The sequence below is a fragment of the Parasteatoda tepidariorum genome, chromosome 9 (assembly GCF_982258835.1).
Source record: "Parasteatoda tepidariorum strain Cologne lab strain chromosome 9, Ptep-v5.0, whole genome shotgun sequence".
NCBI classification, from domain to species: domain Eukaryota; kingdom Metazoa; phylum Arthropoda; class Arachnida; order Araneae; family Theridiidae; genus Parasteatoda; species Parasteatoda tepidariorum.
The window spans coordinates 88,180,744-88,195,169 of record NC_141763.1 but is presented as its reverse complement, the minus strand read 5'-3'; positions in this window follow the sequence as shown (position 1 = coordinate 88,195,169).

The window sequence follows — 14,426 nt, the reverse complement described above, 5'->3', positions numbered from 1 at the left end:
ATATGTTCAATATAATAATTTCATACAAAATGTTGAATTATTCATGTCAAATATTGATAATACTGCTAAAAATAAATATAATAAACAGACATTTAGTGCTCCTTCAGATACTGTTCCCAGGCCCCATAGGCCTATGTGATAAAAAGGCCAAGACTTAAGTTGTGAAAAATGAATAATTTAACGTTAAATACAATAGTTCGCTTTTATATACGGATACCGATACGGATTTTGAATACAGATTAACTGTTTTGTTCTTTTCATTTGATTGAAAAATTTTTTTCAGCTAAGTTATGATGAATTTAGAATAACACTGAGTTTTTAACTAATTTCAGCAGTCAACAGATTAGTTGCATCAGTAGTTGAGTTAAAAAAGGTTTTGTTCTCTTTTTTATTACCTAGGATGATTTCAGTTCGGAATAATAAATATAAATTTAGATTGGTTGTCAACTTTTCAAATTTCATTATATACTTCTAAGAGTTGAATGACACTGATTTATATGTAATTATATAAATTTATTGCAATTATATAAATTATATGTAATATATTAATTGCATAATCTATATTATTAATTCACAAACACAACAGCATGACTGCCAACTTGTACGACTGTTTAGAAATAATTTTCTATTTCAACATTAGCATTTTGGCATATTAAATCTTGAAGTTTAGAAAAGTTTCAAATTTTTTTTAAAACTATCACATTGAATGAATAATTAAAAAAAAATGAATTGATAAGATCTATTTGGTGGCTAATTATGCTTATAGATGTCTTAATAGTTTTCTTTTTGGAACATTCTTCCAAACTTAGTTTTTATTTTACTACCACTTCATAAAATCTTTTTCAACAATCATACAAGTTGGTAGCTGGTGTGCTGCAGATTTTGTTTTGCTTTATAAATTCTGAAGTTCTAATTTCTGCCTTGTAGTGTAAATAGTTGTGCCATTAAAAAACAAATATTAGCTTTTTATCATACATTTTTTTACAAGTTAGGAAAATAATCAAACTTATATCCTCACTTTTAGGAGTTATTCTGACTGAAATAAACTCATAATTTGAAGTTACAAATAGAATAAATGAATCTTATTTTAAGTGTAAACTATTTGGTGCTTCTACATTTTTAGTTTGTAGTTTAAATTATTATTTTCTCCAATACACATTTTCTTCACAGAAGAAAGCATGCAGGTCAAAATGTAATATTCTATGTGCCAGATAGTTCAAAGAAAGTCTTTTGTATTATTCTTTCTTAGGTACTACTTATTTTTCCTAATAAAATTTCTAAGTTTAAGGAAATTGTAACTAAAAATATATAGCAATTTTGTATTTTTATTTAAAAAGTAATATTGATTTGTATAAATTTGTATAATATGAATAATAAAAGTTATTTTGATAGAAGTTTATTTTTGTTAAATTTTTTTTTTTTTAACACTGAGCTCTTGTTTATTTGCTTTGGAAGATGCTGGACGTGTTGCTCTTTAACGTAATTATTGTAACAAAGAAAATAATTTCATTGTAAAATTTTTTTTTACTTAAGTTGAAGTAGTAAATTCCAAAATAGCATTTGTACACAACTTGTTTCCGAAAATATTTCTTGATATTCCTTATTTTCATTAACAGCTATTGATTTTAAAAAACAAAAAATAGTGATAAATGTATTATCCCTTTATCACTTACTTTCATAATTATTATTTTTCATCTTTAAATTTGTATTTAAAAAAAGTGACACAGCAAAAGTTTTTTTGCTAACAAATTTTTCACTAATAAGCTTTGTAAAACAATTTTACTATATTCTTCCTTAAATTTTACTCTTTTTCTAATTTTTTATATAAAGCTTTTTTCGATTTTTTTATTACATTTTCATTGATGTGGAAAAATAACCACACTGCCCGAAATTTCTCTTTTCTCTATCGGGCATTTTCCGCTGGTTTATAAAAATTCAGGTAAGTTTCTGGAAGTTTGGATTTTTCGATGCAGATATTAGGTGAATTGTTCACTAATTTGTTATACGTTCGGTTCACTAAAACAGAATGTCTATACTCTGGTTTGATACCCAAGTCTTTTATATTTATATTTATAGTTATATTTGATAGTATAATCTTAGTTGATTATAATTTTAACATTCCATTATTTATTTATTTTATAGTATAATGTGATTTAATTATAACTTTAATATTCCATTATTTCAAGATAGTTTTTTAAGAGCCATGTTTTCTTGCGTGTTGATTTTTTGATGATAAATGTTCTTGTTAAAAATGTTAATAAAAAATTGCCGCAAATTATTATTATTAAATCTGATAAATCTTACTTCTTGAGTCATTTTAAAATCTTAGTCCTTGATGCAGCATTTATACAAAAATACTGTTGGTTAATAAATTTGCTGAACACGAACTCGTTTTCTTGATTGTTTTTAAATGCATTCTTTTAATTTTTTTTTATTGCTCACATTTTTCTTATCAGTTGCTGTTTTAAGCCTGCTTATTTCTTAAAAATGAAGATAGACAAAAGGGAACAATGGTATTAACGGAAGTGTTTAGTAAAATTATCTTTTAATCAAAAACTAATTTATTACTAACACACAATAGTTTTTCTACTCAAATTTCATTGTTTATTATGTTTTATTTATTAAAAGAATTTTTCAACTCCAGTTTTTCTTTCCTAAATATTTCCCACTAATTTCATATAAGCGTTAAATTTTAGAGAAAGTGTTAAGTCAATAACTAAATTCGCTTTTTAAAAAAAAAAATAATTTGCTTGTTTTTTTGGTATTATGTTTCAAATCGTTCGAAAAGAGATGTTTCGTTAATTTTCAGATCATTAGGTGGAATGTCAAGTTCAGAAAAAGGAACTTTTACGGCACTTTATTTTAATCAAGGTTTTAAGGCTTAAAACCAACATCTTCTAGAAGAGAGGAAGCCTTAGCACGGGAAATCCGAGTATAGTTCGTTCACCAGGAGTTGAGACTTGGCTCCACCTCCTCGGACGCAGAGTTCATTTCAGCGCGGGGGAGTAAGAGGAAAAACATCTCCGTTGTTGAAATTGAGACAACCCTTAATTTGCGCCAAACACAGAAAGTGAATTCTTTTTCACTTTGCTTTATCATCTGCTAATATACCTTTTGTTTCACTAGCTAATTAAATATAGTTTAAATTTAAAAACTGTTGTTCTCCCAGCGAAATGTCTCATAAAGGACAAACTATTCCCTCAAAAGAAAGAAATATCATAAAAAATAGTGTAAAATATCATCAAATTTGTGAAATATTCATTGTTAAAAAAATGCACATAAAGTTTGCGAAATAAATATTTTTGCCAAACGATCGCCAAATAGCAACATTGTTCAGGATTGCTCACAACCTTCTCCCAAAAATAGCGAAATAGTATCGTCGCATACCACGTGATGAAGGCGGAGCCAAGTGCCAACTCCTGGTGAACGAGCTATAGTAGTCCAAACGTTGTGACATCTTTATAATTTAATCCCACTGCGCAGTTTATGTTCATTCCTTCGGACTACTAAAGTAATCTAATCGAAGGCCTTGCTACTTTAGGAAGTGTTGTTAAAACGCTGCTCGTGTTAAATGTGTTGCGTACGGAGAGGGTGCCATCGTTGAAAGAACAGTTCATGATTGGTATGCTTGGTTTAAAAAATTGAGATTTCTATCTCAAAAACCGCTTCTTACGGGCTGGCCATTTGAGTTCAGTTCGATGAAAAGCGATATAATCAAATTTAGCCCGAAAGTTCGTGTCAAACGACAAGAGAACTGGCCGAGAAAGATCTCCCATTTAAACTTTTAAAAAAATATAAAAAAAGTTTAGTTACCAATTCCATAAATTTATATGACAATAATCTAATGTTTCGTAAACTGGTATAATTGTTCTCTGTATGATTACGGTTAAAACGTTAGTGATCTGCACACTTAATTCTAATAATTTGATCTCAATTGCTCCAAAGGTTTCAAAAGACTCTTATCATAGAGAGAAAGTAAGTTTATGTTTATTTTTTTTTGTAATGGTTTACAAATAAATAATTAAGTTGTCTACTGAATTGAAATTGAATTTGTCTACTGAATACGTAAAGGCGTCAGCAAAATTTTGTACTCAATAGCAGATATAAACCACAAAATGCCGATTTAATTGGCATCAAGGTTGGCAAAAGCCCTGTTTGTTTTTAAAAAACCCAACCTGTCTGTTTTTTTTAAACCCCCATTTTTTTAGTCTGTTTTTAAATTTGTGTTTTTTCCACCAGAAAATATACTTAATCAGATCGAATGTACTTATGCGCATTTTAATAAGCCTCAAATTAGGCTTAAATATAGAGGCATCGGTATGGAACAATAAATGGTATATTAGTAGCCTATAAATATCGCGGATCATTGCAATAAGCCTATAAATTGTTAAGCTGATTATATTTTATAACCGTCGTTGAACAGCCGACCCGATTTTGAATTTACGACTACCAATGTTCAAATTCGTAGCCTTTGTAATTCTGAGCCCAATACAGAAGACGAGGGAGCTTCTGGATCACATAAGTAGAGACTAAATCAAGTATTGGGAAAAATTTGCCTTCGCAGAGGTCTTATTGGAACTACCCCACATTTGCGATACATGAAGAGGAAAACCTCCCACGGTTAGCCTGACGGCTAGGGGACTAACCCATGATTCCTTTAATAGTGAGGATATTTTACATCGGCATTGTAGTCAGAGCGAGTCGGGTGAGGGATTCGTATTTACTAGCCACCGTTGGGATTCGAACACGGTTCACCTCATTGTGAGGCGAACTCTCTATCCCTCTGAACAATTTTCAAATTAGACTGGCGCATTGCATATTGATGGCAATGGTTTGTAAGGAACCTCATTTTCCAATCAGTCAGTTGTTGAGAATAATAGGCATTTGGTTAATTTATATAGTGATTTATCAATAGGTTATAAAGTCACGATTTGAATTTGTCTGTTATATACATTAAAAACGACATATGCAATTGTAAGTTGTCAAGCAAAAATTAATTGGATTCAATTGGGTCAAAATTGTTATCATAGTAAAAATATGCTACAACTCCCACCGCACACAGCGTCAGCGCTGTTCTCAAGAAATAAGATCCGGTTTGAGGTTTCCTGACTAGCACTACTTCTAAAGTCTCTGCAACCGTCTGATGTCCGTTCGTAAACTTGTTTTTCGGCTGAATTCCATAGTTGGCTGATCTATCTGTTTTCCACATGAAGGCATGCATCAGATGCAGAGCTAGACCGCCGATAGCCAACGCTCGAGGAAAACTATCTTTTCTATGAGAGCTTAGAACTAACGAACTTAGAGACAACGTACTGGCAGCATTTATTATCATAATTCCAGCGTTCCACCACATTTTTTGAAGTTCTGCCAGATGAAACGAGCGTATAATGATGACGGGATCTTGATTTTCCATGGCTTTTTCCAAACGATCTGACATGGTGCACAGCGTCTCGGATTCTGTCTCTCGGTGGATGAGAGTTGCGTACGGGTACCATCGGCGCCAACTGCAAGTGAAAATGATGGAATTATTTGTAGTTTCATTTGGATATTATTCATTTAATTTCATATGCACGCATGATGAATATATTGCATAAGAAATTATTTTAATTCCGGGTTTATTTATAAATAAATTATTTATTTAGGAAAATAATCCAATTATAAAAAAATAAGTAAATAAAATAACTGCTAACAAGACGATATTTTCAATTATAAAACGACTACTTTAATGTTTCACAGAGCAGCATTTCTTGACTTGGTGATACCTTTAGCTAAGAATGCTTAAGGGACTTCTACGTATACTATCTTATATTCGACGTCAATATGTGCCCTTAACAGTACTCTAGGTAAATATTTTCCCACAGAGATTATTAAAATTAACTTTGATGTTTTAATATTTTTTTCGTAATAGGTAATGTGATATAATGTACGCAGATGTACTTATTCAAATATGCTGTGCTACTTATTCAAATATCGTTTTACTTTGAGAATACGAAAACCAACTTTTTTTTTCATTAAAAAGTGTCTACAGAACAAAAATGCATAGAATGAAGTAGAAACTGGCTTGCTATCACGAGAACTTCTCCAGATATCAGACTCGCGTGCTGGCGGTTATTTTAGAAGATAGATCATTTATTAGAGGGGCATTCATATTTTCCTTGATTGGGAGAGACGTTATGTCATTTGGTCAATTCTTTATTATTAGAAATAATTTTAGTCTTCTTTCTACATCAGTAAACAATCTTTCAGCTTGGGGGAGTTCTTGCGATAGCTTGACAATACTTTTTAAATTGGTATTACATGCAGGGTCTGTCTTAAAAATAGTGCACATGGAAAAAGAGTCTAGAGATGAAAAAGTCTGATATCTGGAATAGATGAATGGAGGTGCTATATTTGACATTTTTTAAGGACATTTATGTTGATACATTATTTTTGTTGTTACTTAAATTTTTCCTTTTAATTGTCTTAGTCTTTTTAACGTTTGATGTAAAAATCATGTAAACCTTAATTGATTGGATTGATTAAATTATCTATTGATCAATGCGAGTCGCTGCCGGGTGGTGGTGGGTATATATCTTTTTCAATAATTATAAATGCTTAAAAGTCTCTATCTCAATGTTTTAGACAAATAAAGAAAATTTTTATGAATCATCATTGATTTAAATTTATCAAAATTAAAAATGAGAAAAAAATAAGAAAATAAATAATCAATCTGTTTGCATGTTTTAGTAGACATAAGAATTTTTTTTTCTTATGTGTGAAATTTAAAGAGTTATTGTGTCTGTGTATTTTAATTTCACCCCCCCTCAAAAATTGAAGCCCAGCCAAGTCCTTGAATTGATCGAATTCGCGTAATGTGTGAAATCCTGTCTAATGTGTCAATTTATCCCAATCTTGTCCTGTATTAATGTCTCAAAAGTTACCAATTAGGCTTGGATATATAGAACGACTGTTTCATAAACAACAATTACTAGTGGTATTTTACACTAATTTTTTTATTGAATTTAAATTAAATATATTTTAGCTATTATTTTTTTAAAACAAAGTTAAATACACTTACTATTGTATTTTTTGTCTGGTTTTGCATTTGTCAAAACCATTTGTTTTGACATCGGAATTTTTTAGAAAGCTCATTAGTAATTGGATTAAAGTAATATAAACAAAATTATGTCAGCAAATAACAAGAATGCTTTTTAAAAGCTTAACACGGAAAGGTTTTCACTTTTCCTGTGTTTATTTAAAATTAACTGTTATTGTTTTTGTTATGAAACTTAATCAGCTTTTACTCAGATGGTTTTCTTTTTATTGCTCATGCCCGCCTCCTTAAATTAAACTCCACAACAGTATAAAATATTTTTTTTAATGGAAAACTTATAGAGACGTCAAGGCTGACGTTACTAGTTCTTTGGAAATCTATCAATGATCAATAAGTTATAGATTCAACCAATAGGATTCGTTTCTATTGGGATAGGAATACGAATCGTCCAATAGGAACAGTACAAAAGGACATTGATTGAAGATAGTGGGACACTGATCCAGTTCAGCCTCTGACTTAGCTACCTCTATTTACAGAGGGCGAAGCAAATATGGATGCAAGTTTCAATCGTTTCCTGACCACTACAAGCATAGTTTATTGTCATTTTATCAACAATAGCGAATTGATAATCATTAAAAACTGCTATTATTTTCCGATTAGCTAAAGCACTCATTATTAACCAGAGCTTTGAGCTGTATGACAATGCAAGCATCAATTATTTCCTGATAACAAAAATGTAGAATTTATTGCTATGGAAACTTTATTGGCAATCAAAATTTGGACACATTCCAACTAGCGCGACACAACAAAGTGAAATGTATCACCAAATTTCAACATGTGCTCTATGCTGAATTATAATCGTTTCCTGGCAACTACAAGCCCCATTTTATAGCCAAATAGAATGATCGTCAATTAAAATTTCGATCAATTTTCGAAAAGGGAGACAGGTGGCCATATCTCAACTGGAGGATTATGCCTGATGGCAAAATAAGTTTCAATAATTTTCAGACAGCTATTAGCAAAATATTGCACAAAATAGAATTTAAAGTCAATTGACATTTTGACCACTTTCGGACTAGCTAGAGTATTAAAATTTCAATTGGGTACTTGCACTTCAAGAAGAAGATCACAAATACCCACACATGTGACCTATGACGTCAGATACAGCTAATCATTTATAAGCAAAACGACGTGTTAAAATTCAATAAAGTTTCTCCACATAAGTTAGGATGTTAATTAACGTGAAGTTAATTAAATACAGCGCTGTATCTCACATAGAATTTTTTGAAATATAATTCTTTCTCGTCTACTACTTGACTTAGATTTATTATTTGTTATTTGTTTGTTATTTGTTTGTTATTTGCTTATTATGTATTTAATTGTAACCGTGATATACTTTTACTTTGTGTACCTTGCAACTTCGATACATAATTAGTTTGTTTATGTTCAACATTGCTTCGTTAGTGCACTTTAGCATCCAAATAGAGACTCGGTGCTGCCATCTAGTGTGGCAGAAACTAGACGTTAAAATTAACATGACCAACGGTATCTTACCCATTGTGGTGGTCCTGAAAGAGTGGATACCACCTCCGGAGAACTCACTAGGTCTGCTCAACGGCAAGACCGATTGCGCAGCTCATTGGAAATGAAAAAAAAAAAACAAAAAAAAAACATTGTTTTGTGCCTGTCTTTGGGTTAAGTAAGAAATATATAGTGAAGGAATTGAAATTTTGTGGAACAATATTAAATGAGTCGCTATATTGTAATTGTGTTATATTATAATGAACCACTATATTATAACGAGTTTCAATATATTATAACGATGACTTTCGATTTTCATATTTTCTCATCAAAATAGGCTGTTTTGTTTTAGTTTTTTTAAAAATATAAATTTCAAAATGGTAACTGGCAACAATTAATTTTTCTTTCATTTTTGTAAAATGGTTTTCGGAAAAAATATTATTTTTGTATTTGTATGTTAATAAAAAGAAAAAAAAGTTTAGAAAGTATGTCATAAAACTGATTCATATAATTTGAAATTGAATAAACTATAGTAATTGTAAAATAATAACAAGAAATATATTTCTTTTCTATCACGCATTCTTTGCAATTTAAATTGAATTTCAAGCCACTCATTGGTGTTTGACATTTAGAAAAACACAGTTATATGATATATGTTTATAAACAATTTAAAGAATTTGCAATAAAGATGAATTTTATCGAACCCAAAGGATAAAGATTGTATACTGTTTTTAATACAAAACTGTCACTTTTACGATAACGATTCAGCTGTATGTCATTTAAATGCAAATTTCTATGGCGCCCGCGACAGCTTTGTGCAATTGGCGGCATGGCTTGCTAACACTATTTGCTTAGCCGATCGAAGATTTTTCAATGGTACGATTTGTCATTAGAGATTTCAAGAATAATATGTCTGGCATATAATTCAAATTCGAAAATGGCACTACCGTGTATTACTTTCTTTAATTTGTATTTTTTTTACGACATTTTTATTTTAGATATCAAGTGTTAAGCAGACTATAGCCTAGTTAAAAGTGTTATAATTTTTCTATTTGAAATTAATTAAAATAATATTGCTAACGTTAGTTTGAATTTTCAATCATGATATGATGAGATTGTATAGAAAGCAAAACGCACAATTAATAAGAATTAACTTCAATTTTTCTAAAAAAGAAATTTATGAACTTTCTTTGAAGTAACAAAACAATTTTTGTGTATTTTATCGTCTTTGGGTTTTAAAAAAAAAAAAAAAAAGAAAAAAAAAGAAAAAAAAAAACTGGGTATTTGCACGACAAGAAGATCACGTATACTTACACACGTGACCTATGATGTCAGTACCAGCTGATCGCTTATGAACAAATAGAGTGTTAAAGTTGAGCTAAGTTTCTGCACATGCGTTAGAATGCTAATTAACCTGAAGTAATTAACTGAAGCGCCATATCGCGCTTCGAATTTGTTGAATTCTTGCCTACGCCTTTTACTTAACTTAGATTTATTATTTGTTTATGTATTTTATTGTAGTCATGATATATTTTTAATTTGTGTACGTGGCAATTTCGATGACTAATTAAGTTTGTTTATATTCTACATGGCTTCATGCCTGTCCTTCTGTAAGGTAAGAAATATCTAGTGAAATAATTGAAATCTTTGTGAAAGAATATAGAATGTGCCACTTAAGATAATTGATGCTTGGCGAGCTTTTCTTACCTTACTCGAAATAGAATCGAAAGAACAGTTGTTGACGTCCAATCAGGATTGAGATACCCACACTTCGTCACATGCAGGTATGCTCCTGAAGGAAATAATAAACTATTTCGAAAATGCGCCATTTTCAACTGATTGACAAAACAAAGTCTATTTTTTAAGGTGTATTTTTCTGTAAAAAAAATGTGTCCTTTTTTCTGTGTTAGACGAGTATTTATTAAGCAACTTTTTGGGCAGTTTGCCGGCCAAATATAATGTTATATGTCTTAAACTATTTCATTTAACAATGAAAATTTAAAATTAAAAATCAGAGTCTATTCTAAAAATGTGCCCTTTTTATCCGTTCGATTTTGATTCTTTAATAAGTTGGTAAAATAGCCTTGTGTAGATGCTTCAAGAGGATAAATCCACTACGTGAATTATATAATCGTGCTTAAGTGGAATATATTATTTTTAACAAAAAATATTGTAACTTTTTTGCCTTTAACTATATAATTTCAATTTTTAAAATTTCAATTTTATAAAAATATATCTATATAAGTTGGAGAATGCTTTAGTTCTTCCTTTTTTTAATTATACAATAAGAATAAAAAAAAAGAAAAATGAATTTGTAGTACAACTCTTATCGAAAAAATTTAAAAGAAATAAGCTCGAGTTTTTCTTAAACTAATTCTATAGCTTTATTGTATATTTTTTTCCCTTTTAATTTATCCGCAATTTGTCGATTGTTTACTATTTCTTCAAAATTCATTCAATTTAAGAATTCACCAAAAGATATTTTTTAAATAAGCGAAACAATTTCGTTTTTGGATTTAGTTCAATTCCATATAATTGCATTAAGCTAAAGATTCAAGAGAACACATGGGGAATTTTTAAAGTGCCGATAGGGAAAAATATAATACAGAGTTCTATCAATTATTTTTGTAAACAAAAGTAGTATTCGTTGAAGTAGATAGTAATTTATCAGGGAAATAAAATCCTACAAAGGAACAAGCTTAAAAAAGTTCCCTTTTAAGTGGTAATTAAATTCCATGCGTTTTTCCCTTTGCTGAGACTTAAACAAAATTAGTTGAAAGAATTACAAGTTTCTTCAAAAAAAGAAAGTTTTGTGATGTTTTGTGTGATTAGGAAGCACAAAAAAGAGTATCTCTTTAGATTACTGTTATTTGAAATTTTGATTCTTTAAATTCTTTTTCTTAACAAAATAATTGAATAAAAAGGAAATATTTGATACTGATTTGCTTCATTGTGATTTGGGTTTTCTATAAAATGTATATTATTTGAAGTTTGTTAAGTAATGTTTCTTTTAATTAAAGAACTAAAAAAAAGGTTTCATAATCATGGTGTAAATTTGTCTTATCTTATTGAGGGATTAAAATGGGATAAGAAAAAACATAGGGTGTTCTAAAATAGACTGACGGCTTAAAGTTATTTTTTTAAGGTAATTTATTATGTATGTTACCGGCAAAGTATGAAATCATGCATTGTATAGAATGTCTAAAATTAGCCGGTAAAGTTTGAAATGATTTATATTTCACACATTGCCTAGGCATTCTACAGAATGCCAAATGAGAAACCAGCAAAGTATAAAATACATCTCCGATTCGTTAAAATACCAAATTCGAAACGTCATCCGATTTGATATTAATTTATTCGTGGATATAATTACATTTATTCGGTATTTTAATACTTACTAAGGATAGATTGTATTTATTCGATATTTTAATACTTACTGACGATAGATTAGAAGAAACATCAGTGTTTAGAGTATCGGGCAAATATATACCGGGCAATGGCACTTGACCTTAAAAAAATATCAGTGTAGGGTATACCGGACCCTAGACCTAGTATATATTTCGGAGATTTACCAAACGTCTAGTCATACTAGGTCTAGTTAAGTGCCATTGCTCGATATACATTTGCCCGGTATATCCTATACTGATGTTTTTTTAAGGTCAAGTGTGCCACTGCCCGGTATACATTTGCCTGGTATACCCTACACTGATGTTTTTTAAGGTCAAGTGCTATTGCCCGGTATACCCTACACTGATGTTTTCTTAAGGTCAAGTGCCATTGTCCGGTATATATTTGCCTGATACTCCAAACACTGATGTTTCTTCTAATCTATCGTCAGTAAGTATTAAAATACCGAATAAATGTAATTATATCCCCATAAATTAATATCAAATCGGATGTAATAAATATTTCGGACATTCACCAAAGCGACTATGTCACTGTCAACATTCACCGGTGAAAGACAACAACCACCGATTTCGGTCATTCACAGTAACATGCACATCATTTACATAATAACCTCATCAGGTCGTTTAATTCATATTTTGCCTAAACAGCATTTGGCATTCTATAGAATGCCGGCGTTTCATACTTTGCCGGTAACATATACAAAGTATATATAAGTTAATTTAATAATAAGTTATATAGAATTAAAATGCAAATGGTTATTTATTAAGAAAAAAAAGAACAATTCTAACAAAGTTATGTAAAAAGGCGTGAACTTTATCCTCAGAGTTCTTGAATTTAGTTCAAGAAAATTTTGACAGATGACACCGCAGGCCTCTTTTACTGTTCTTTCCGTTGAGTTTGCTAATTTCGTTCTTCGATTGTAAAAAGGGATTGCGGCTAATGCTGGACATTTCCAAAGTATATAATAATTTGACTTTCATTCATAAATTATTTTAAAATTATCTCGATGTAATTTTTAATTATTTTTCTTCGATTTGCAGTTTAAATGACCTGCGATTTTTCTGTCTGAAAATTTAACTAAAGCTAAAATTTCTGATAAAAAAAAATTTAATCGCCCTATTACATAAATTTATTGTAAGATTTTTGCCTTAATATTGACCTTTTTCTTATCATAAAACTTTGAAAACTGTCTATCTAATTTAGAACAACTTATAGTTTTAATGGAGAACTCATTCTTAAAAACTGTAGTGAAACTAAAATTTTCCGACAATTACGAAAGAAAAAAGATTTGTACCACTCTATCTTTCTGCTATTTAAACATTTCTTCAACATCAGCACCAGATTGCATCAGTGTCTGGATAGTCTGGTTGGTAGGACGTTAGGCTCGTGTTCATGAGAGCGGGGGTTCGTATCCTGCCGACTGAAAAATCCCCGTGTATTAAATGGTGACTGGTGCATGTAAATTTGTAGAGGTCACAAAGTCATCTAAGTTCCCATAACAAGTCAGTATCTCTAGTGGTACTGAATTGGAAATTGATCGTTTTTTGGTTCAGGTCAAAATTACCATCTGTAAAACGGATAGATAGAGAGATAGATAGTTAGAGAGGGAGGGTTGTCAGTTATAAATTTTAACATTTATATTAAAATTTTTAAAACTAATAATACTAGAAAGATAAAAACGGCACTCGATTTGAACTGTTATAAGTCTCATAAACGAGTAAAGCTACTTTTTATTTCTTTCTTCAAGTCACACACTCTGTTTTCCTTAGTTTAATTTTTTTTGGAAGTATCTGCTATTTTTTTATTAAATCCTAGTAATCATTCATATTTTGATGATTTTAAAACAAGCTTATGTAAAACTGAAATAATTGAATATTTTGTTACCAAATTGTTCTTTTTATTTAATGAAAACTATTGAGTTTTAAGAAAAAGCAAACAAACAATAAGAAATGAGTAGCAATTACGGATGTTAGTGAGCGGAGCGTGCAGGGGATGGTGCCTCCAAGTATTATACGAGGGTTGTAAATTAAATAGTGGCAACTTAACCTTGAAACTCACAAAAGACCGGGCATGCGCAAATAGGATATGGGAGCGGTGAGGTGGCGCTGTTGTTGATGTGTAGAGTGCGAAAAACAGTCGATCTGCCTAGAAGGGTAGTTGTTGCGTGGCGTTAAAGTGAGGAGTTTCGTTTCCATTGCTCTAAAGCATGTTTTCAAAAGGCTCAATGACGAAAAAAGACGAGATGCTTGAACCCGTCGTGCTACTGTCCTATACGGTAAAACATTTGCACCACAGGCTTCCACTAATCCTCGATAGCATTCTGTTGCATTTTTGCCACGGGCAACCTCGATTTTAAGCCACGACCTCTGATCACCTTTTGAAAACATGCTTTAGAGCGATGGAAACGGAACTCCTCACTTTAACGCCTCACAACAACTACCCTAAGCAGATCGACTGTTTTTTG